We start from the raw sequence: 22409 nt of genomic DNA on the forward strand, positions 1-22409 counted from the left end.
AAACCAGGGAACTGCACATACATTCATCTTTGTGGATGAAGCTGGATTCAACCTGGCAAAAACATGCAGTTGCACATGAAGAAATGTGATTGGACAGACAGCAACCGTGGATGTCCCAGGGCAGAGAGGAGCTAACATCACGATGTGTGCAGCACTGTCCAATTATGGTTTGTTGTTACACAAAGCACTCATTGGCCCCTACAACAAGGAGAGGCTCATGTCTTTCCTGGATGACCTGCATAATCGCCTTGCACCAGCGGAGGAGAGGAGCAAGAAACTCCCCTATCTTTGTTGTTGTGTGGGATAATGTGGAATTCCACCACTCTGCTGCAGTTACAGACTGGTTCCCTGCACATCCCAGGATGTCAGTACTCTTCCTGCCTCCATACTCCCCCTTCCGAAACCCCATAGAGGAGTTTTTCTCTGTATGGAGTTGGAAGGTGAATGACCACCATCCACATGACCAGATGACCTTACTGGATGCCATGAATGCGGGAAGTGGAAGGCACTTCTCCTGAAGACTGCCAGGGTTGGTTTAGAAATTCCAGAAGATACTTTCCAAGATACATCGCCAGGGAAGACATAAGATGTGATGTTGATGAGAACTTGTGGGCAAATGCAGCAGAGAGGGAGGACTAGCACCCTCAAGTACTGTACATGATGAGTTTTTGAGGTGTTTCTTATTTGTATTACTGTTTGCAGCCCTGGAATTTCAGAAATTTGTGGGGGGGGGGGTTGTTTCAATTTACAGTAACATTTTTCACAGTTAACAATACTATCGACAGATATGGATGCATTCTTGTTACATATACTTTAGTACCGTGTGAAAATAAGTTATTGTTATTGTATAATGAAAACCTAATTTATTTGCTCATGCATCAAAGATAAAAGTTCTTCATTTATGTAATGCTCCCTGTTTTTAGTGTTTTGTAGGTCAGTGTGTTATGAGTGAGACTGTATGCTTTCTAAATGAGAATTGTTGCCAGTGTTTTGGTTGAACGAGTCTATTTTGAGACTTGTACGAAGTGTTTTGGTGGTTTGAGTGACTCATGGAGGTCAGATTAACTGTTTGGCCACGATGCATGTTTGTAATGCAGACTGTGTGAAGAGTTTTGAAAAAGTGGCTCTTGTGACCATTGCATCTTAGCAATTGAAAAAAACTGTAACGTAATGGTTGATATTACATTTACTTTAAAGCTGTTATTTGTGCTTTTTTATGTAATTATCAGTATGGCTAGAGCACATAAAATTACAACTTTAGTTGAGGGTTTATTAGGTAACTTTGAAGTAAGGGTAACATTAATGCTCCACTGCAATAGTGTAGTCAATGGACTCTATAAATCACAAAACCAATGTGTAAATTAACATACCAGTATGTTTTCAGCCAATAGTAGGATCCTTTGTTGGCGAAAATGATGCCTAACTTTCCATGTCGCATGAAACAGGGAGCATACACAAGTAAGTCAAAGTAAAATGTTCATTTTTATTAAGGTTTATTCACAACAATGTAGCCGTAAGCCAGTAGATATTTTGGCAGGCACACATCGCTAGTTAAATGTTGGAGGTAATGATCTGTCCGACCGAAATAAAAGCAGCAGCAGAAGAAGCGGTCAGCTCTTGCGATCGTCACTTCCAGTTTGTGCACACTATGCAAGTAAAGACAGAGTGTACGAAGTGTACTACTGGAAGTATGCGAATTGAGACACAGTGTCTGGCTTGCTTGACAAACACCTGGAAAAGCCGTGATTGGATTCCCTTGAATTTCCTCAGGGAAATGAAAATAAATGTCTGTGTGCAAAAGTGTCCTTATAATCAAAGAATAAAAAATACCCACTGGTAGTTGGAATCGATCGTACAACCTTCCAAACAGGAGTCCCGCACATTACTAACTGAGCTATACATGCCCACAAATATACAAAGATTTGAAATAAATGTAATGGTGAATGTGGATGTGAGTTGTTGTCTGTCTATGTGTGGCCCTGCGTTGGACTGGCGACCTGTCCAGGGTGTACCCTGCCTTTCGCCCAATGTCAGCTGGGATAGGCTCCAGCCCCTCGCGACCCTGTACGCAGGATAAGCGGTTGACGATGGATGGATGGATGGACTTTGTTCAGACCTGCAATGTAACGGCTTGAAAAAAATTTGGTCCGATGCCAGGCTAATTAGCCGACCGCTGGGCTAACATGATGCCACCTTTTCAATGTTTCCTTCCCCAGTTCACTTCCTTCCCCTATTTCCCCTCCTTTATTTTTTTTTGCCTATTATGATGACATGAATAAATCCAAAATTGTAACCATTAGGGGCGTCAGTGCGTATGTGTGGCATGGCATGTATGTGTGTATGTGTGCATGTGTGTGTGTGTGTTAGAAAGGAAGAGAGACAGAACAACTGCAGCACTGTTTATGTGTATAGTTGTGTATAAACTTTAAATTATTCATTTAATGCAAATTTGTATTTTGAGGAACGAAGTAACAGATATACACACAGAACAATTTGTATTTGCATTGCATTGACAGTCTTAAAATCAGACAAAAGAGACAGAAAAGAAACCTTCCTCACCCCTCTTTCACTTTCAAGTTAAATCTTTCAAAAACCCTGTTTGAGTGCTGGCATTATTTATTATACTTAGAGAAAGAATTACAGCTATGTAATGCACATTGCCATTAAAACTATAAAACGTTGGCTACCAATATCAGATGTTAAATTGATGTGAAGTATATTTCCCCACAAAGTGGATTGTTAATCCATCACATAAGGCCTGACATCAGTGTAGATTGTCTCTCCATCTGCTGCTTTTACATTGCTTCTCTCTGCTCTGCCAGTTTTCCTCTTGGTGAAGGTTGGTGCAGAATAAGCCAATGATTCCTCCTCTCTCTGAGGAAATATGTACAATACATTGAAATATGTTATGAGGTGGCAGATATTAACATTTACATATGTTTAGAGAAAAATAAGCCAATAATGTTTTCAGAGTCATCTTTTCTTTATATACCGTACCTGTTGATTGTGTTGATCTCCACTGGCTGTAGCAGCATTTGTTCGCAGAGCACTGACAGCTGTGTTATAAAACAAAAACAGAGATTTAAGATTAAAGATGCTATACGTTTACACAAATCAGTAATATAAATCATGTGAAATTAGCTTTAGCAAAATACTGTTTTAATAGGTTGATGTGTGAGAAAAATCATTTACCGTTGCAACAACCACAAGATGTTTTCTTGATGATATAAATCAGAAAGACAATAACAATCAGACTTATAGCCAAAGCTGCACACAACAGAAACATAACTTTTTTGGCCTTCTGCAAATCCCACATATTGAGTGCTGAAACAACATGAAAATAATGAAAGTTAACTATTATGAAAGTTGCCTTTTATTTTGATAATGTGACACTGCATGAGGAACAAATGTGTTGGATTACTTTTATATAGTAGTAATCTCCAGTATTGCTTAGTGTCGCTTAATTTTATAATTATACAGGAGAAATGCTCTAGGCTCTTGTTTTTCTGTAATGTCTGTCTTATTAACCACATCAAAATCAATATCAAATGTTCTTCTCTAGAATTCAGGCAAGTTTTTAGAAATAAGCCTGAACCAAAATATGATCATAATGGATTTTACCAGATAAAAATGTTATTATACCTTCAGTGTCCAGTTTTGTTCCATTTCCAAACAATATTTCCCCACATGTGGCCACAGCACAGTAATACGTCCCAGCATCAGAGGAGCTGATGTTCTTGGAGAAGTTGTAGACACATTTCTGTGGATAGCGAGTCTCAGGACTTTTCTGACATTCATCACCACTGTTTCTATGAGCATAAATGACACTGGGATGAGACTCATCTGATCCGACTCTGAACCAGTACACACTGTGTTCTCCTTGGCATGTTTTGTTCTCAGAGTGAGAGAGGACTGAACACTGCAGAGTCACTGAGTCTCCTGGATGGACCGGATCAGATGGAGGGACTTGAATCACTGCAGTGACATCTGGTTCTGGTCCTGGGAAATACAAACATGACCGTGAATATGCTTTATTCACTTTGATGAAAATAAAATAATTTATATATATAAACACTTGTATACTTATATTTTGTATGAATTAAATATAACCTGCACTATACAGGATTTACCTTTAATTCTTAGAAAGTTGCTTTCACAAATGTCATGTCAAGTTGGTTACTTTTATACAGTAGTAAACTCCAGTGTCACTTAGTTGTTTTACTAATATGGAGAAGAAAGTTCCAGGCTCTTGTTTTACTGTAATGTGAGAGTCTCATTAACACCATCATAGTCAAAGGAAATGTTCCTCCCAAGAATTCAGGAAAGTTTCCAGAAACAAGTCTGATCCAAAACAAGGCTGCTTTGTGCTCAGATTTCTGGCGGGTACACGTCAAAGTCACATCTTCTCCAACAGTCTTTGTCACAAAGTTCTGATCATCTGTGCATCCTAAAAATAAAATAAAATAGAGCAGTGATTGACAACAGATATAGATTCATATATGTACTGTGCTAAGCTGATGCAAGAACACAAAAATATACTTCAAATATGCTGTATATGGAAAAAAATATGACTTTATATACTTACTCCCCACTGTAAACATCAGCAGTGAATAAAGTACGATCAGCATTTTCTGGTTAATCGACTTGTGATTGCTGTTAAATTAGACCGTATTAGAGGAAGATTTGCCTTAATGTAATCATATCAAGTGGGAGGGAACAATTTCAGAGCAATCTGATTGGCCTCTCATTATGTTGGCATGTCACTGCTCTACCACAGTGGAAATAATTTCAACTATCTTTCCAACCTAGACACATGAAACAACACCAACATCAAGCTTTTGTTTCATGGTGTGTTTTATACAACTGACACTGAAACACAAGAGGTGTAATCCAAAACAATCTGGTTCATTTTTCTTCATATTAAAAAAATATGTGGAAGGACTTTTCTGGTGATGCTTATTACTATGGTCCTGCTGTTCAGGACACACGCATATTACCCTAAATGACATGTCATTTTATCTTGTGGGGGTCATGAATTAAGAGAATTTCCCTTAACAGAAGACAGGAAGACAATATGACACAGTACAGCACATTTTTCTGTTTTTGGCGTTTACTGTTGCGACATATTTGTTGGGGTAGTACCCTGGTTTCCATAAAACCTAAAATAGATAGCATGTGATATGTTTTTAGTGATTCATGGGTCATAATTTACTAACTACTGTCATTGTTTGCTGCAATAATCCAGCTCACAATCAAATCAAAATAAGTACAAATAAATCTTGCTAAACAAAACCTTATCTTCAGTGGTGAACATTTCAAATGTTCAATGCCAGTTTTCATTTGGTTATTGGAAGGCAACTAAAACTATTAGGTTAGAAATTTAACATGGTGATGGCAAATTAACTATGATAACCCTGCACACTTAAAAGTCAAGCCACGCATTAGTTTTCACTTGTTGATTAATTAGACCTCTTCTCAGAACTGTGTGGGCGTGTACAAACTGCATTTGACTGAAATAAACTCACCCTTCTATTCGTTTGAGTGGTGTTCCATTATAGTTTTACTAGTAGAGGTTGGAGATTTTCGAGTTCCAAATTGTGTGGTATGCAGCATAACTCGTCGGGAGTTTGATGACATCATGTAATTCCTTTCACCCACCTTCCACCTGACTGAAGGTCTAATCAGACAGGGTAACTGGAAACACATGTGGTTGTGTAGGGCCTTTAAAGTCAAGGTAAAGCTTCCATCATGATACACAAATGGCACACTGCTTGGCAGGAAACATTCACATTGGATGAATATGACTGTTGCTTTATGTATTTCTTTGTCCAAGCATTTACATTTAATGGATGTAAGATATGTAAATCAAAACTGCCTGCTGTTAAATTAGCTCTAAACATAAAACTGAAAGCTTTGTGGCTTCAACACTTCTAGAGTTGGGGGTTGGATTAAATTTGATCAAAACATTAGTAGTTGCTCTCTGATTACCTCACTGCCATCCTGATGACAAAAGAAGATAAGATTTAGTACAACCATTTATTTCATCACATAAGTAGTCCTTTTAGATACAGTGTATGGGCCTAAGTCCATTGTTACCATTTAGTTAAACAGGGATATAATTGATCTATTTGATTTCCATGCATTTAAAAAAAGGTGTGTGCAGCCATTTGCAGTGATTCACAAAGACAGAGGAGCCATCTTAACTACTGTGCGAGCCAGCCAATTCAGATGCACCAAATCATCAATGATGACCCGCCCTCTCTGCCTCTCAGTCACATCAGCAGGAAGAGCACAGCATACAGAGTCATCCTCTGTACTTGCTTCACTTCTTTTCAGGGGGCTGGTGAAAGGCAGCAGCAGAGCGTCACTCTCACGGTATCATAGTCAAGTGGAGGCGATTACGAGTTTCTTTTGAAGGTAGCACTGGAGCAAAACAACTGAGCACCTGTGACTGTGGAATTTGTAGTTATACAAAACTGTCACACTAGTGTATCAGTAAATTTGAGGTCACAGAAAATAGCTTACAGTCCTTCAGAATGAACATTTCCCATTACTCAACATCCTGATAAACATTAAATCCATCGGATTAAGTGCCTTATGTTGCTATTTTCCAAGCTACTGTAGCTGTCATATACTGAGGCTTTCGTCATAGAGGTGGGTGAGGTTTCATCTCAGCTGGTTTGAAAAACGATAGACACAGATGCCCTTTGACTGGCTGATTTCTGAACAGTGCTCCACATTTTACTGAGACAGATGGTGCAAGAGAGTGCTGAACTTGTGTGCATTTGTGACCTGAAGCAGCACATTCAAGCAGTTATAGTTATTGACTTGTGTTCGTGTTAAAAAAAATACCCCCAAAACCAGGTGTGCAACTCTTATTGCAAGAATTCATATCCTGCAGTGAAGAATTTGAAAGATGCAACTGTTGTGTTTGTGGGAGAGACAAAAGTTCGCAACTCCTAAAGTATTTTTCTCTGTGACGTTACTGAAATTTACTGATACACTTGTGTGACAGGTACTCAGTTGTTTTGCTAAAATGTTACCTTCATACCTTTGAGTCCATAAATTTTTATCTTAGATATCATTTAAAACAAAAGCCCTGCAATAAATACTGTCATGTACTTTGTGTCCTGTTTTGTACTTACACACACAAAAAGACATAAGACACATAAAAACACATTCAGTCAATCTTCATACTGTTGCTAGAGGTTTGACACACAAACAATGAACATACTGTTAAATAAATGAGTCACTGAAACAATGCTGTGTCCAGCCCCTAGAGTAAATACTTTCATGTACTTCGTTTCCTGCTGTATACTTTCACACATTAATAAACACGCATACACAATGACAAACAAATGGTGCAAGGAAACCTAAGCATTGCTGTGGTTGGGCTTCAAACAAAGGTGTTAACAGAGAGCGGCTTTTCTTTCTTCTCTGTTTTAGCTTCAGGAAGATGTTTTTGACTGCTGTTTTACCAGTTTTAAAAAGGCAGGTGGAATAACACTGTATTATTGATTATTATTAATATTTTAAAAAAGTACAGCAATTAAAGGTTACAGGAGGCTCAACACATACACACTTACCCAGTATCTGTATTTATTGACCTTTTCTGTGGGTTGGTGCTTTTCTTAGTTGTTGCTATCAGAGGGGGAAGGCGCTAATCTTTCACTTGTCTCATCCCACTATTTTTGTGAAGAGGAGTTTGAACTTTGATCTAAAATTAATTTTCCTGATTATCTGCCAAAAATCTGGCAGCCTTAATAAAATCACTTGGCGCAGTGGCAGCCTGTAAAAAATAATGGTGAATAAATCAGTACATTAAAATTAAAACAAAACACAAGCTCATATGATGATTGTACATACTAAAATTGCTAATTGTAGGTGCCTTTGGTTGCAGAATTAAAAACACAATTTAAAGACTATATTTGCACTTTAAATGAGCATACTAACTCACTCATCGTCAACTACTTATACTGTGTGCAGGGTCGTCGGGGCTGGAGCCAATTCCAGCTTTAAAATGAGCATGTTAATAATAAAAGACAAACAAAATCAATAATTTCAATTTGTTCAACTAATTTTAGCCCGCTGAAGCCTCATGTAGCACTTCCCTCACTACATATCCTGTTAAAGCACATAGTCAGGTGTGTTCTGAGTAAACAGCCTTGATTGCTGGTCAAAGGGTGGAGAAACAGTCCACCGCAGCCTCTCTGTCAGTGTAGCTGCTGCATGTGGTTTTGCTTGTTGCACAGACATGTAGAAGGCCTTTACAAAGTACTGCGAGACAGAAAGACGGTGGGGATTTATTAATTTCAGTAGTTATCCCCCAACATAGTTTACAAAGTACATTGTATTTAACATGATGTCTAACAAATAGATGAATTGTGTCTGTAACAAAATGCTGCATATATTTTTGTTACCTTCTTATGGGAAGTTGTGGTCAGCAAATACACGGCAGTTCACTGTGAAAACCACTGACTGTCTGTCTACTAGTCACTCTCTCTCACTTTGTTTCTCAATGCGCACATGGCAAAAATGTGCTAAATTGATAAGACCTTTTTTACAGCAGACATTTAGACTTCTTAAACACAGGCGTAACTAGTAACACTGATTGCCACATTGCAATAATTACAACAATGGGCCTGTCCTTAATGTTATTAGTTTTTCCTGTGCTTTTCCTGGTATGAGAAATCAAACTATCTGTTGTGAGAAAAGGTCTATAAATCAAATGCATCTGGGAACAATAAAAAAAAAGCGTTTTCAAGAGTGCCTACAAGAATATTAAGATTTATGAAGCTCAGCGTAAGTTCAACAAGGAAGACTATCTTTATGCTTCATTTATTCACAAGTCTCTCTCATACACTCTTTCTCTTCCTGCCCTTTAACAGTTGACTATGGGTGTGACTTTACCACAATCAGCCCAGCCAATCATTCATTTCAGTATCAAAGCGGCCTTCCTCCACCCCATTCACCTCCTGCTCATCAAATGCAGGCCCACTGAAAGCACAGTAGAAGTACTCCTCATTTTTTTCATTCCTTCATCACCACCACCCGTGTCTAGACTCCATTCAGGGAATTTCTATACCTCTATGGCGTCACCACCTGTATTAAATACTACTTAACTAGCAAGGACTACACCATCAACAGATATGTTTAAATGATTTATTTATGAACAAAACAGAAAGATGTGCAAGGCTTGCAGTTGTTAGATATCCGTATTTTGAAAGCGTTATAGGGAAGCTACGATAGGAAAATCTACCGTAGCACCCGGGCACGACAGACCCCCTCATAACCTTGTGGAGAGGAAGAAGAAGTGACATGATTGATGTGTGGTCCTTCTCCTGAAACTCTGCTAAGTAGCATCATGTCATCCCGTTGGGGTTTAATTACCAAATGACTTTACACAATCTCGTATTCATTGTATCACGTCAATAAATTGCTGTTGTTCACTGTTGATTTAATCCAGACAACATGTAAAAGACAGACTTGTCAGACAGAAAGGTGATGCTAATCAAGTAAACACATCAGCGAAATCCAAAAAATTTAACATGCTCTTGGGTGAACTGTCAGAGTGAACTTGTGTCCTTTGTGTGTAAAAACTCAATAAAATTCTACTTGGTATAATTAATCACCAGTTTCATGTAATAACTATTATAAACTCAACATAATGTATCAAAGTCAAGAGATGTAAATATATTGATGACATTACTGAAATTACAAAAAAAGATGAGATGTCTATGACTTAAGTTCTCATGATGCCCTAATCTCAGAAACATTTGTCTTGACACACAATTTTATCCACATGGAGAGAGAAAAGAGGGAAGAAGAAGGGAGAGACTCACACAAGAGTGTCCATAATGATGCTGTGTAACAAAATATACATATTTTCAATTAACAGTTTTTTTATTTTGCTGATTTTATGCGACAGCATTAGATTTTCAGTTGTTATGTTAAGTCAGCACGTTTTGTGAGAAGCTGTGTCATCAACAGATCTGTGTTTGCTTCTGATGTGACACAGATTTTGTTGTTGTTCACAAACAGAACACAACAAAAACAATAAAGAAAAAGCAACATGCATAAATATTATGGCCATATGGTCGTTTTCTCCAAACAAAAGTCATTTATGATTTAATAAACTCATTTTCAAATAACCTCTGATCTGACTTTCTCTCTTCTGAAACCAGTTTCACTACAGGGTACTAGCTGATACTGAGTATGTATACGAATTATTATTTGGATTAAAATAACAATAATCCAGTCTATCACATTCTTTTTCACTAATTTTATACCTCTAAACCGCTCTGATATTCGGCCCATTACCAAACAACAATGTTAACAGAAATAGAGTTCTTCTTCTTGGAAAAAGTTACTTTGTGTATTTCTGGGCATTTTTTAACCTTTATTACAGACAGTAGAGACATAACAGAAAATGTGCGAGAGAAATGCAACAAACGTCTCCAGCCAGACTTGGACAGGGGACATTTCAGTTCATGTTCACCACCTTAACCGCTAATTCACACCTTTCATCACACCAAAGACGACAGCAGAATAAATCCATGTGTCCTCATCTCTCTGAGAAAATACATGAGATGACAATGTTAAAAAAGCTTCATAACTGGTTTAATAAGAATAAAAAAACACTGTTTTGTTGCAGGTTGACAGCGGCTGGATTATGAGAAAGAGAATATATAGGTAACAATAAAAAAGGATGCAGTAATTTAAATTTTGTTTTAATTTTTTAAGAAACATAAGTAACCTCTATTACCGTTGGAACAATACCACTTGCTTGTCTTGATGGGGTAAATGAGGAAGGTTATAACAATCAGACTTATAGCCAAGACAGCAGACAGCAGAAACATAATTGCATTGGTCTTCTCTGACCAAATACTGGGTCCTGGAAAATTATCAAAAAGAGAAAACAACAATTGTTAGCAAGGAATAAAAATAAGTTTTTAAAATGTCCCCTCCTCATTAAATGATTTGTATGTAAAAATTGTTGATCCTGATCAATTTGATTTGACTTATAATCTTATCACTGAACATATATTTATCACTTAAATATATAGATTTTCAATAAAAAAAATGTAAATACAGTTACCTTGAATGTCCAGTTTTGTTCCATCTCCGAATAATATCTCTCCACATGCGGCCACAGCACAGTAGTAAGTCCCAGCATCAGAGGAGATGATGTTCCTGAAGAAGCGATAAACACAGCTTTTCTGAGAGTCAGATCTCTTGTCACATTCATCATGTCCATTTCCATCAGTGTAAATGATGTCTGGATGAGATTTATCTGATCCGGCTCTGAACCAGTACACACTGTGATCTCCTGGACAAGTCTTGTTGTCAGAGTCAGAGAGGACTGAACACTGAACAGTTATTGAGTCTCCTGGACGGTCTGGATCAGATACTGTCGGCCCATGAATGACAGTATAGTTTGATGTCCTCTGAGTGTTTCCTGTGTGATACAAAGCTGTTAAAAACTTGCAATCTCCAAAATAAATTTTAAAGCTTATGAAGCAGTGACGTACAGTATAGCTCAGATATAAATTTAATGAAAATAATTTCCTTTTACTAACAGATATGTCCCACTCCATTCAGGATTATGCTGTTACTGCACAGTGATACATTCCCTCATCCTCTTGAATTGTCCTCAAAATGGTCAGGTTGCTAATATTCTTATCAGTATTTACCTTCAATCTTGATTCAGAAAATGCTGGTGCATATTCAGGTTTTGCAGATTTCCACAGTGTCATGATTAATTTCAGAGTATCCCCGGCACGCTGCTTGTACCAGTGGAGTTTTCTACTGCTCAGCTCTTCATCGGGCAAAACACACGTGAAGGTCGCAGAGTCACTGAATTGAATGGGGGTCACTGGAACCATTGTATCTGTATGAAATGAAAACATACAATATATAAAATAACAGTTGGTGTATGATGTGGAAATGTTATGAAGCTAAATTATCCATTTTGCATTCTGAAATGATATCATAAATTAGCACTCCTTGATGAAGAACAAGCAGTGTAACCCATAACAAGATCATCTTGACATTTCGTCATGTTAAGAAATTTGTTGGTATTTCAGTGAGTGAAGGAGGTGAGATGGTTGTGATACATCAGACCATCAAATGCATCTGATTGGTTATCACAGAATATGCAAAGTGCTCTTCCTGTCTCATTGGTCTCATTCTAGTCTTTGAGCATATTACATCTCTTTCATCTTTCATAGCCAATGTTGAGACTTTTCTACTTTTACTTTTCTTTTGAACACACTTGTCTTTCTATGAGTGATTTTTTTTCTTTGTGACTTTGGACTTTAAGCAGCAATTGCATTACATCCTGTATTTCAGAGGAAATATTCACAGGCTGTATCTAAGGCCAGGGTCCATGAAGTGTGTCCTTCAGAGGAGCCAGGCTGAACAAATGCTCCCTCTTCAAATGATATGGGTTAGCTTCACATAGACCAGAGCTATGTGTGACTGGTTTGTCCTTGTCAATTCCAGAAATCTAATTTTTTGTTTCTCATGAGGAGATCACCCTTAAACAGTAGACAAAGGGCTACATCTTGTGATTACAGTTTATCGTAATGGTGGCATGAATGTGTGTAGCAAATTTCATTGCAATCCATCCAATAGTTGTTGTGACAATCTTCACAAGAAAAGTCAGGTTATGAGATTTCAACCTCTGGGAACCACAAATAAAATTTTGTGCCAGTTTTGTACACTTGAAAGCATATGCATTGTGATGCCCTGTGGGGTCATGAGTGGGTGTGGTCTCTCTTTCTCTCTTGTGGCTCAAGAGCTGATTGTGATAACTGAAAGCACCTGGGCCCAGTGTTTTTGAGTGTAGGCTATTTGTAACCTGTTGTCTCTTTTTGCAGGAGGCTGCTGTCGAGGCCAGGTCAGACCTCCCTGCGGGCTGGCTCCCTGGTTTCCCCTTTAGTTTGGTCTTCTTTGGTTGGACTTTTGCTTTGTGGTATTTATCTTGTTTTTGCATATTACAACACCTTCACACATACATTCATGCGACCATCATCCTGCACACTACTGAAACCACAGACTACATACCTCATACTTTAATTAACATGTTAACCGTTTACCATGGTGTATCTCCCTTTTGTTGTGGCCTTTTGAGCCCGGTCATAACAGCATATATTGAACACAGCTGTTGTGAAAATGTATAATGCTGTTGACGGATTGAGCAAATAATTGAGTTACAACAAACTGTTGTCTTTAAAGAAGTTATCAATAAAAGAGAATAACAGAGAACCACCTAGGGCAGCTTCAGGCATCTGGCCCAGAGCAAAGGGATGCATAATTATTTATACAGTCTAGGCTTCTATGTTTTGGAAGAGAGATCGTCTCCCGGCCTTGAATGAACATTCAAGGAGAGATGAGGAACAGCAAGAAATGAAAACGCAAACAATCTTACAGCTCTGACCTAAACCCTACATATGTGGAAAGACTAATATAATGACAATAAGAAACGGTTAAGGATAGAAACAAAAAAAAAAGCAAAACAAACAAAAATATATATATATATATATATAATAGACATAAAAGATTAAATGTAGGGAGAAAGAATTTTCTGCCATTACAAAAACCTAAGTAAATACCAACCAAATCTGGCAACATAGGCCTATAGTAATAATAGAAAATAAGCTACTGTGGTTGTTACTTAAAAAACAGACAAATAAAACAACTTTAAGCATAGTTGATGCATTTTCTGGCAAAGTTTACTGCCTCAACCAACTGCTCACTGAAAGTAGGCAACCCTGGATATGGTGTGTAGCAACAGTTTCACAGAAATGTAAATTTAGTGTAGTTTTTACACAGATATAGATCAGAAAAAGCAATCTAATTAGTTGCTAGCTATCTGGGCCCGTATTTATCAAGCTTCTCAGAATTACTCTTAAGAACACTGCTAAGAATTGACTTGAAAATTCTTAGCTCAAAGCTGCGCTTAAACGTTAGTTATCAAGCATCCCAGTCCTAATTATAGTGAAGTGTAGGACTAAATCTTAAGTGGCAGTCTTATTGCTGATTCATGCAATGTTGCTGTGCTGCAAACGGGGTTTTGGATGACGACATAGGCAAGGACTAATCACTGAATAGATTTCCTTATTCAAGAATATTGTCAGATAAATTCACATTGAATGGTGAAATTCCTAAGAGGAGTTTACATTTGACAATTTTTAAGAGAATATGTACATACACATTGGAAATAAAAGAAACAAATGTTGATTTTTATACTAGTGCCATCGTTTGCACCTACTACTCCTGGGAAGCTGGCTATTTGCATGAATTGTGTTTGCTTCTGTCGGGCTGCGGGGGTGTTGTTGGGAAGTCAGTGAAACACATGACAATATGTGGAGCTGTAAGTGCCATAATTGTTTCCATGACAATTTCGGCTTATTGATGGTTGTGACGGGCCAAAATCATCAGCTTTGCTGCATTTTTCCTGTGGCAAATTAAAAAAGCTTTATCACAACCTTATGTTTAGCTGAAAACGTATTGCTGCATAAAGTCAGTGGTGAGATGACGTCCCTCACCAGCTTGCTGACAAAGATTATGCTTGCGCTGTCCGACCCCATCTATTTTAGTGCACGTCGTCAAATAATTCAGAAGCATTCTTCCTCTCCTGAAATATTCGTGCATGTCATCAGCTTTAAGAAATTTATCTTTGAAGTAAATTTCATTAATTATCCACACTTAAGACTAAAATGGTACTTTGAAAAACATGATAAATACTGGCACAGGTCTTTCAGTTGAGTTTTGCTTGTGCAGATTTGCCTTTTCTTGATTGCATGCTGGAGGATGGTGACTGTCCAGTGGGGTTTGGTTGTGGCATAAGAAAGAGTTGAATCCAGGGGCTGCGAGTTGGGTATTGAGGGGCTGGCCTGTTGGAAATCAAATGTCTAGAAGAGTGGGCTTCTCCTGAAGGTCAGTGATGGCTATGGCCACTGTGTGGGTTTGGTGGTGTCTGGCTGGAGCTGCTGGATGATGAGTAATGGAAGATGAAATGCTGAGGAACTTGGATAACGCACTGCGGGTGCTATGGCTAGGTGGTTAGCTGCATAGGAGTGGATGTGATAATGGACGCAGGAGATACAGAGATCACAGATTGATCGTCAAACAGAGAAGAAAGCAAGACCTATTTGCTATGTCTTTAATGTTATTAGTTTCTCTTGAATAAAACAAATCTGGGAACAATAAAAAAAAAAAAAGCAAGTTAGCCGCCAATAGATCTAAAACAACACTGAGGTCTTATTTAGTCACAAAAGTATGAAGCCATCAACATTACTGAGGACAGAATTTCTGCAGCCACTGGGCCCGATTGTTGTTGTCAGTAAATATTTCCAGGTTGTACAACAGCTACTCATTAAACCACAGAGTTTCTTTTCTACACCAAATAAAATTATAAACGCTGCACTTTTGTTTTTGCCTGCATTCATCATGAGCTGAATTCAAAGATCGAAGACTTTCTCTTTGTACACAAAAGGCCTATTTCTCTCAAATATTGCTCACAAATCTGTCAAAATCTGTGTTAGTGAGCACATCCTTTGCCGAGATAATCCATCCACCTCACAGATGCGGCATATCAAGATGCTGATCAGACAGCAGTGAATGGGATCTTCTTGGTTGTGAATGGTAAAACATATTTATTGTCTGTGGTATGTTAATGATCACTAAGTTTTTAAGTCTGGAGACAGCATCAGTCCAGTAGGCTCAGTTACTCTGCAGTGTTCACTTCTCTCCAAGAACAAAGGAAACACATATCAGTGTCCAGTTGAACACAATGTGCGCTGGTTCAGAGCTGTATCAAGAGAATCCTATCTAAGCATAATTTACAGTCACAAAGACAGCAGTGTTGAACAGGTGGAAAAGAGCTGTGTCTACAGTCTGTCCAAAACTATACAGAGCTCCTCTGATGCTGGGATGTATTACTGTGCTGTGGTCACATGTGGAGAGATCCTGTTTGGTGACCAAAGTGGATACAAGTATGTTTTTCACAACTATATTAAAATCATGTATTTAACTTGCATAAATTAATTTAGCCTGGTTAAAATGTTCTAGATTCTGGCAGATAAGTCTGTTCGTTTCTTTTAAGGTTAAGGGAGGCTAAGAGTTTATAAAAACATGAAGCCAATACACGCACTTATCAATAAAATTTAATCATTGTATAATTAAGACATTTAAGACCATAAACATTTATTATACAAAATTATTTTCAGGAACTTATTAATTCGTAATAATTACTTTTACGTACATTGTTTGTTTGTTTTCCAGATAAATGGCTTTAAGGAAATGTTTCTGATTCAGGATGAGAATTATACCAGTTGTCCTTCTGCTTGAAGTGCAGTTTGCCTGCAGTGTGACTGTGATTGCTGTCCTTTTTTTCTATGTGGATCGAAGGAAAGTTTGTGAACATTGCAAAGGTCAGTTCACCATATTTTACTTATCATTTCATTTAAGCTTTTTGAAACCCAACCATGAATGTCTGAATATAATAAATGACTTTGCTGTTAAACAGAAAATGTGGGCTTCAGATTAGATGGTTTATAGTAACTCCAAATGATGTATTATTTGCAAAATCCATCCATATGTCTTCTTTGGGACAACATTTTATACATTTGTGTTTCGATTCAACAGAATATGGCGATGGTGGAAATAAAAGTAAAACTATCACTGCAGCATACTGTTGCAGTCACAGAGGTACTGTATTTAAAAGAAAACACATAACCTACTGGACGAATCTGCTCATCCTCTTTTGCTGGTTAGAATGTTAGTTTGGTTTTCTTGTCACAGTGTCACATTATTGTAAACTGGAGGTCACTATATGTCATGTTTTGAATGTAAAATATAATTTTGCACACTAGATAATAACTTTTATTGTCCAATTAAGGAAATACAACCCGTCCCTGTCTGTCCCTGTGTGTCCCACCACAAAGTGCTATTGCTGCAGGAAATGCTGAACACCTAATTTTAGATGTTATATGTTTCTATTCACATGTATGTGAATTGAAACTAGCACAGTTGTCCTTGAGGAAAGCACCCTTGACTGCTCAAAGCTCAGTTGAACACTGAAGCTGTTTTGGGCACATTATAGGAGTGATTGTGTTTGACTGTAAAGCCAAAAACTTACTATTCATCTGTGTTCTTTAATAAGAGATGACAAAAATCAGACTGATATGACAGAAGTAACCATATCCCTCATGTGTACACACATTCTAAAGGCTTTGTTTTTATTTTAACAGGAACAGTGAGTGATTCCCATCATCTTGGACACAACAGTTCAACTGTAAATCAATGAAATAACCTGGTAAATGTGCAACAGTGAGTGTGTGGTTTTCTCTGGCTACATGGGTATACTAATATATATTCTACCTATTCCTACCGTTTGTATTTACCAGATCCTGTAGATATGATAAATAGCATCAAGGAAAGACATGCAAATATAATACTGATAACTAACAAATTACATAAAAGAAAAAAGAAAGAAAAAGAAAAAATAAGATAAAATGTTGAGCACTTCTGTTCTAAATCTATAGTCTAGACTTTATCTTGACCTAACAGGTCATGTTACAGCCCTAATCACTGAAACATTTGTCATTAACAAGCAATTTTTTTTTTCTTTTTTAGCTGAATGGTGAAGCAAAGGCAGCAAACTATGCAGCACAAGATATCTCTTCAAGGAAAGTGAAAAGACAGAAGAACAGCGAATACTTGACAGAGTGTATGTACTCTGTTGTTAAAGCAGATGTCAGCCACACCCCTCTCTATAACGTCTTTTCCACTGCATGGTACCAGCTCGACTCGACTCGCCTTGACTCTACTCGCCTTTTTTGGTTTTCCACTGTGGAAAAGTTGTACCTGTACCTGCTACCAGGTACTTTTTTTCCTCCATCGAGGTTCCAAGCGAGCTGAGGCAATACTAAAATGTGATGTGAAAACACGGCAATTACTGATTGGTCAGAGCGAATCATCACCATTCACTGCATCATCATTTCACACACCAGACAGATGCCAGCTACAGAAAGTTTTACATTTTATAATTTTCATACGTTATTTCATCACTAAATCCACTTCTGAGAAATCAACTGTGTAGAGGTGAGAAATCAACTGTGTGGAGGTGAGAAATCAACTGTGTAGATTTTGTATATTGCGAAAACTGATGGCGGAACAAAAATGTGCTTGAAAGTTTTCGGAATTGAGGATTGAAGTGGTGGTGGGGGATGCCTGCGCCAACCCGCGGGAGGAGCCCACGAGGCCGCCCGCTCACAGAGCCCTCTGGTCCCACGGTCACACAGACCGCTCCAGCAAAAACGGCAGAGGAAAACCAAGCTGTGAGGTTTTCATACCGCTTATCTGTCTTTATATTTGGAATAATGTTTGAACGTTTTAGGTTTTAACTAGTGCTGTCAGCATTAACGCGTTAATAGCAACGAGAATAAAGACAGATCATAACGTTTTAATTGAGTTAATCACGTTATACGCGTGTGTCAAATATTCTTATTACACCGTCACTGGTGCTGTTACCAAAGAATCTTTGCCTAAAAGCTATTTTGACCGTTCAGCGCACCCTTACTACCTGCTACCTCCTGCTGTAGCCATCGTGCATTGCATTTTTTCACTGGCTGTAATTATAGGACACATCATTGTACCCTTTACTACAAAGCTAAATGGCCCTCTCTCTATGCTAGAAGGTACACTCATTGGATGTTTCACGCACTTCTTGGACTAGCTCCTACCTCTTTGAGTATCTTTTTAACAAGTACTCAAGGCCATTATGGATTACGTTCAAAGGACGTTTTCCACTTGTTGGTCCTCCATGTCCGAACAGAATTAGGTAAAAAAGCCTTCATGTTTGCTGCACCTTCTGCTTGGAACCTTCTTCAGAACTTGTTGAAACTGCCTTTATTTCTTATAGACAGTTTGTTTCAACTCTGAAAGATCATTTCATCTCATTGGTTTCAACTGAATTTAAAAATAATGTAGCTATGGAGTATTTTGTTAGTTATGCACTTTATAATAATGTGTGTACATTTTGTACATGCACTTTTGCTTTAGAATTTTTGAAAGCAAGCTTAAGGAAGACTATATTAATTTACATTGATTATTTTACCTCAGCCTCGTAGCACATCTTTTGATTTGAAATAATCAAATAAATCTTTCTTTGCATTAATTTGATTTCCAATCAAGATACACTGTCAAGAATTGTTATCATTGTTAATACGAACTTGAAACAGTTAAGATATATAACAATAATAATATATTAATAATAATAATCGTAATAATAGAATTTTAATCATGTGATAAAACAGGCGATTAATCGTGATTAACTATTGAAATTCAGCGATTAATCGCTTAAGACAGTATTTCTGTAAGAAGAGATGTCGTAACATGTCTGTGGATGTGTGTTTGCTTCTGGCATTAAATATGGATACATAGTAACTGCATCTTCAGCAATAAAATACAAAAATGATCTCTTTCTCCAAACAAAAGACATTCATGATGATGCAATAAACTTATTTTCTAAAATCCTCTGATCTGACTTTCTCTCTCCCCATCCTAATTTCAATACAGGGTATTGTCTGATTCTGAGTACTGATTCATATTATTTTTGGATCCAAATAATAATAATAATCGAGTATACCTTGTTCGTTTTCTCTACTTTAAAAACAGTAAACCTCTCTGATATTTGGTCCATCAACATAAATTTGCCTGTAACTTTTAGGGGTGTAACAATAATGTCCACGTTAACAGAAACACATTTGAATAGCCTTACTGTGTGTATTTCTGGGTATTTTTTTATCTTTATTAAAGCCATTAGAGACATGATTGGAAATGCGGGAGAAAGATGCAATAAAGGTCCCGAGCCAGACTTGAACTGGACAATGTAGTTCACATTTGGCACCTTTACCTCTAATACACGGGGGTTCACATTTGCATGAAAAAGACAAAATCTACTTTTTTTAGACGTTGAAAAAAATTATATACAGTAAAACATAGACAGTACTACCAAATAGCCACAGACAGTATAACAAACCCTTTAGCTCCAAACAGACTAACATTAACTATATCATACAGTACCAACTGATGACAAACAGACCTGTTAACTCACTAATCCAAACGAAAATCCTTGACAGCAGCATAGATCCTCTCTCTCTCCGCTGCTTTTGCATCCTTTTTTACACCGTCAGCTTTCATCAAGCTGAAGACGACAGCAGAATAAATCCATGTGTCCTCATCTCTCTGAGAAAATACATGAGATGATAAAGTTAAAAAAGCTTCATAACTGGTTTAATAAGATTAATCACAATTTTAAATTCCTTACCTGTTGACTTTTCTGATAACCACTGTTTTGTTGCAGAACGACTGTAGCTGAACATTAAGAAATATAATATATAGATAACAATACAAAAAGATGCAGTACTTTTAATTTAGTTTTCATTTAATAGAGAACTTTGAGTAACTTCTATTACTGTTGGAACAATCAAACTTGCTTGTCTTCATTGTGTAAATGAGGAAGGCAATAACAATCCGACTTAAAGCCAAGACAGCACACAGCTGGAAAATAATTGCATTTCCTTTCTGTGACCAAATGGCTCCTGGACCATTATCAAAAGTTAAAAACAATGAACGTTAGCAATGAATAAAAGTAAATTATTTTAAATGTCCCCCTCCTTGTTAAATGATTTTGCATCTTAATGAATTTTATTTAATATCTTACACACCATGGAGAAGAATAAATTATTAATCAAAAAACAGATTTTATGCATTTAAAAGTCTTATTACGGAAGTGATAATAATAGTTACCTTGAAAGTCCAGTTTTGTCTCCAAATAATATTTTCCCACATGTGGCCACAGCACAGTTATAAGTCCCAGCATCAGAGGAGCTGACGTGATAAACACAGCTTTTCTGAGAGTCAGATCTCTTCTCACATTCATCATGTCCATTTCCATCAGTGTAAATGTCTGGGTGAGATTTATCTATTCCGGCTCTGAACCAGTACACAGTTTAAAACTTTGTAAAAGTAGATCACACTATTACCTTTTACTAACAGATATGTCCCACTCCATCACCAGAATCAGTCCAATCTGTTTGTTGCTTGTACCAGTGGAGTATTCTACTGCTCAACTCTTGATTAGGCAAAACACATGTTAAGGTCGCAGGTTCACCAAGTTCAACGGTGGTCAATGGAACCAATGTATCTGAATGAAATGAAAACATACAATATATAAAACAGTAATTGTATGATGTGGAATGGATATGATGCAAAGTTGTCCAGTTGGCATATAAATTCTTAAATAAAAATAATAAAATAGCACTTACATCCTTGATAAAGACAAGCATTGTAACCCATAACAGGATCATCTTGACATTGCGTCTTGTCAAGAAACTTGTTGGTATTTCAGTGAGTGAAGGAGGTAAGCTGTGATACATCACACCATCAAATGCATCTCATTGGTTATAACAGAATATGTAAAATGCACTTCCTGCCACACTGGTCTCGCACTGGTCTTTGTGCATATTACCTCTCTTTCATCCTTGATAGCCAATGCTGAGATTATTAACTTTATCCTTTAAACTTCTCTTTTGAACAAACTTGTCTTTCACTGATGTTTATCTAAAAATTTCTTTGTTTGTAGCATAGCAAGGAGACTTATCCGGGGCCTGCGGGTTGGGTATTGAGGGGCCAGCCGTTTGGAAGTTAGGCGTATAGAAGAGTGGGATTTTCCCGAAGGTCAACAATTTCGGCTACGGCCTCTGTGTGGGTTGGGTGGTGTCTGGCTGGAGCTGCTGGATGGAGACTAATAGAGAGAGGCATGATCATGTTTCTAGTTATAAAAATGACGTTTATACCTCTTCTCAGAACTGTGTGGGCGTGTACAAACTGCATTTGATAAATCATCACCCTTAGTTCATCCATCCACCCATTGTCAACCCCTTATCCTGCGTACAGGGTCGCAGGAGGGCTGGAGCCAATCCCAGCTGACATTGGGCGAAAGGCAGGGTACACCCTGGACAGGTCGCCAGTACCCTTAGTTCAATTCAATTTTATTTATATAGCGCCAAATCACAACAACAGTTATCTCATAGCGCTTTTCATAAAAGGGCAGGTCTAGACTGTACTATGTGATGTTATTTACAGAAACCCAACAATTCCCACCATGAGCAAGCACTAGGCGACAGAGGCAAGGAAAAACTTCCTTTTAAGAGGCAGAAACCTCGAGTAGAACCATGGCTCAGGGTAGGCGGCCATCTGCCTCGACCTATTGGGGGTGAGAGAGAGAGAGAGAGAGAGAGAGAGAGAGAGAGAGAGAGAGAGGGTGATAGGGATGGAGGGTAGGGTGGGAACAGCCAACACAATATACAAACAGAGGTACAGACAGTAAAGGTAAT

General features: G+C 37.7%; 2 long non-coding RNA genes and 1 pseudogene across 2 annotated transcripts; all 3 read right to left on the reverse strand.

Annotated features, from left to right (window-relative positions):
• Positions 1-2407: 2407 nt before the first annotated feature.
• Positions 2408-7961, reverse strand: LOC119888435 (annotated as a pseudogene).
• A 1423-nt stretch (positions 7962-9384) lies between these two features.
• Positions 9385-11884, reverse strand: LOC119888898. The gene is made up of 3 exons (XR_005441970.1): positions 11694-11884; positions 11099-11458; positions 9385-10894 (listed from the first exon to the last, which is right to left on the reverse strand). It is a non-coding gene; the product is annotated as an uncharacterized LOC119888898 (long non-coding RNA).
• A 7528-nt stretch (positions 11885-19412) lies between these two features.
• LOC119888899 lies at positions 19413-21928 on the reverse strand. The gene is made up of 3 exons (XR_005441971.1): positions 21057-21928; positions 20821-20901; positions 19413-20256 (listed from the first exon to the last, which is right to left on the reverse strand). It is a non-coding gene; the product is annotated as an uncharacterized LOC119888899 (long non-coding RNA).
• Positions 21929-22409: the final 481 nt, after the last annotated feature.

Source organism: Micropterus salmoides, unplaced genomic scaffold (assembly GCF_014851395.1).
Source record: "Micropterus salmoides isolate LMB-PRFRI ecotype aquatic unplaced genomic scaffold, ASM1485139v1 Ms_hic_scaffold_5, whole genome shotgun sequence".
Taxonomy (NCBI): domain Eukaryota; kingdom Metazoa; phylum Chordata; class Actinopteri; order Centrarchiformes; family Centrarchidae; genus Micropterus; species Micropterus salmoides.